This window comes from Cynocephalus volans, chromosome 4 (genome assembly GCF_027409185.1).
Source record: "Cynocephalus volans isolate mCynVol1 chromosome 4, mCynVol1.pri, whole genome shotgun sequence".
NCBI lineage: Eukaryota > Metazoa > Chordata > Mammalia > Dermoptera > Cynocephalidae > Cynocephalus > Cynocephalus volans.
Window position 1 is genome coordinate 160,589,912 of NC_084463.1, and position 4,005 is coordinate 160,593,916.

A 4,005-nucleotide genomic window follows, 5' to 3' on the forward strand; every position below is an offset into this window, starting at 1 on the left:
TTCACCTCCCTGCCTCCTCTGGCAGTGACATGGAATTAAGCCTCAGATCTGACCGGGGTTGGGTAAAATGTCTCCCTTTAAACACAAGGGGCTGCTGGTTAGTTTCATTAGTTTTATAGGTGCTCCCTCTGAAGACAAGAATTAGAAACAAGCCCCAGCTTGGGGAGCTGATTTTCCCTCCTCCCCACCCCAGCTCTGCACATGAAGCATCCCGCCGTGGTGTACAGGGCAACGTGACTTATCAGCTCCCTCATCAGCCTCCGGATGTGGCATTTTGGGAGGCCAGACCCCTCTCCCACAACCCGATACAGTTATCCCAGTTCAAGAATATCATTTGTATTTCCACCAAGCCAAATATCAGCTTCAAACCCACTCTTCCCTGCCTTGGGAAACCCATGCCAGAGAAGATTAACCAATAGGCGGGGACCCAGCAGCTCTTATCGTGGGAGCCCACATGTGGCTCCTTGGGGGGCCACAGCACTTGGCAGTCATTGTCCCATTGCTTCTGAAGAAGGCTTGTGGGGAACAGTAACATCTTGGCCCCCACATGGCAAGGTACAGAGCCCCCTTTCCCCTTCTTGCAGACTCGGGAAGATCCAGAGGCCCGGGTGGGATGAGCAGGGCTTGGCAGAGGGGGAGGATGTGCAGGGCAGGACCCAAAGGCGATGGAAAGCAAGCAAACTGGAGCTCCCTGCTGCTCAGCATGAATGGGAGCAGAGGGCCGTTGCCTGGATACAGGCCCAGTCGTGTGACTGCTGGATGGGGAGCAGGCATTTAACGTCCAAACAGAAAGGAAGCAGGATGCGAACCCCAGAGAGCACTCAGGTCTGGCAGATGTGCCTCTGCCACCAGACAGTTCTTTTTGCTCTTGTCAGGAAGTCAGTGCCAAGCAACTGCTGGCCAATTCCCTAGACCCCACTTCAGCTGTGTCACCAGTCTCCTGAAGCGTCTGTCACCACTGAGCTCTTGCTCCTGCCTGGTTGGGGCGCACGATCTTCAATGCAGGCTCTGGAGGGAGGTGTTGGTGATGGGGGGTAGAGGGTGCTGAAGCAGCCTGCCAGGCTCCACCTGCTTCACAGCCCCCAACTAGGGTGGCATCTGCCCCTGCTCTGCTCATGCCCCGTGTCCTGAGCCACGAGCCCAAGTGTGAAGTAGATGGCTCCGAAGGAACAAAGCCAGCGCTCTACCCAGGGTGTGCATTCACCCCTCGATGCCCAGCCCTGCCCTCACAGGCAGCCGCCTCCCCCGACTCCCTGACGGAGCCTACACTGCCCTCCCGTAGCCCCTTGCATGGCTGCCCTTGGGATTCGAGCCCCAACTCTGGGAAGGTCAGGGGAGAGTTGCCGAGGAAACAAAAGCCCCTCATACTCCCGTGCATGCGTGGGAGCCCGAGTGGATGCCAAGAATGAAGCTTGGGAATAAGGGCCATGAGAGGCACCCAGGGGTGGGAGGGTGGGGGCAGGGCCATGACGCTGACCCTCCATCCTGCTCTGCCTTCTGCAGCCACCCTGGGCTTGGCATTTCCTCTCCCTTGACCTAGGGTCACCCAATCCAGCTCAGCCCGGCCCTGCTGCTTCCCCTGGTGCTGAGAGTAGCCACTTGGGCTGACTTTTCACATGAAAAGTCACATTTCCTCTCCCTGCCCCTGGGCCTTTTGGGGAGCCACCTGAGAGCAGTCCTGCTTATGCATACGTGGCCTCTCCCCCCAGGCCACGAGTCCTCTAACTCGGCACAAAAGGCCCTGAATGACCGGAAAAGTGGATGGGGGCCCAGGTTTTCTTTTAACATCCAAGAAATTATTATTGAGATATAATAACATAAATTTCACCATCTTAAAGTGTACAATTCAGTAGGTTTTAGTATATTCACAATATTTTGCAAGCATCACCACTAATTCCAGAATATTTTCATCACCCCAGGACGAAACCTTGTACCCATTAGCAGTCACTTACCAACTCTTCTCCACCCCATCCCTCGTCTGGCAACCACTCGTCTACTTTCTTCTCCATAGATTTGCCTATTTGGGGCATTTCATATCATGGAATTGTACAATACATGGTCTTTGCTGTGGGGTTTCTTTCACTCAGCATAATGTCTTCAAGGCTCATCCGTGTGGCAGCATGTGTCAGTGCTCTGTTTCCTTTGGTAGCTGAGTGATGCCCCGTTGTGCGGCTGTGCCACTTATGATTCCACATTCACCACTGATGGACACTAGGGTTGTTTCCACTCGTGGGCTCTTATGAATAGTGGACGTTCATGTACAAGATTTTGTATGAACCCATTTTCAATTCTCTTGGGTATATACCTAGGAATTGGGGAAGGGGGGACTTTAGATTTATGGATGGAGGGAAGGGAGGGAGGAAGGAAGGACAGGGAGAGGGAAAAAAGAGAAAGAGGGAAGGGAAGAAGCGAAGGGCCTGGAACGGGGATGCCAGATCGTGGACTCTAGAGCACCTTGCAAAGGAGTGTGGACTTCATTCTGGCCCAGGGAATCAATCTTTGAAGGCTTCTGTGTAGGGGAGGGACAATGTCCAAACTGCATCTTAGGAAGAGAACTGGCAGTACTGAAAAGTGCAAAGTGAAGGTGGGGGAGACTAAAGACCACCGACACCTTAGGAGCAATTAGAGGCGAGAGCCACACAGCACTCTCTCCGTTCCTATGGAAACAGCACCTCGGTTTCCCTGTGGGGGAACCACCTCTCCTCCACGCTGCTCCCCTGCCTAAGGCAAATGGCACTTTGCATCTCCTGGCTTCAGTGACTGGTCAGGGATGGATATGACCTAAGACAGTTCAAGCACAATGATTCTAGGGCTTCTGTCAGAGCTGGTAGAAAAGACACAGTTGTGAAGGTGGAGCTCCTGCAGCCATTTTACCACCATGAGGAGAGACCTGTCCTGAGTGTGGAATGAACCAGAGGACGCAGAACCAGGAGCTGCAGAGAGAGAAGTCAGCACCAGGCTCCAGTGTCTGAACTCCAGTGAAGCCAGCCTCTTCCACCTCCAAACATAGACCACAAATGCCCCAACACTTTTTTTGTTAAGCTGATTTTGAAATAGAGCCCCCTATACCCTCATAGCATACGCTATCTGCTTCTGTAGAATTGCTTGCTTAACCTAAGTAACTCCATTTTGCCCCCGTCTGACCTGCAGACTACCCCGCTTCTGCATGAGAAACCGTTGATCTTCTCATAGAAACAAAAGCCGTTGCATGGAAACAGGAGGCATACACAGTGAACAATTACATGGGAACAGGAACCACACACAATGAAAACTTGTATGCTTGATTGCTCCAACGGCTCATTCTCGGCCTCCGTGACCGAGCTCCCCAGCTTACTTTGTGTACCTGGACAAAGCCGTGTGCCAACGGGATGTAGTTTTTGCCTTTAAAAACCCCACAAGACCAAAGATTGGGGCCGCTCTTCCTTGGTTGCACCTTGGGAGAAGGACGCTGGCCAGCTGGAGTGAATCGACTGCCCTTTTCTGCACGAGTGGCGTGTAAGTGCATTCTTGTGGGAGGGCGCCTCACAACAATTTGAGTTGAATTTTCTTCTGTCACTTGCAACCAAAATGATCAGAGGCTGAACTAGGATAGCAGGATCAGGACAACTGTCAGGGGACAGACAGATAAAACACAGCTCAGGTAGGAAGAAAAGGGAATGAAGACTTCTGAAGACCTACTGTATGTACTTTGACATACGAGATCGTATCTAACCCTCCCATAAACCCTGCCAGTGGGTTCAAAAGGTTCAAGGTCACACGTCTAAATAAGCCACAGGGCTGGGATTTACCCTCTTAACCCTCTGTCTTTCCACCCTGCCCTGCTGACGAACCTGGTCACCGAACAAGGACCAACTTAAGAGGAGTCCCAGGTGCCAGCCCCGGTGAGGGCAGAGGGCTCAGGGGAGGTGTCTGGGTCTTTTGGGGCAGGTTGGGAGGCGCAGCACCCATGCGGGCTGTTGGAATCCCAGAGGCAGCACTCTGGTGAGACGTGGGCTTTGGAGGGGT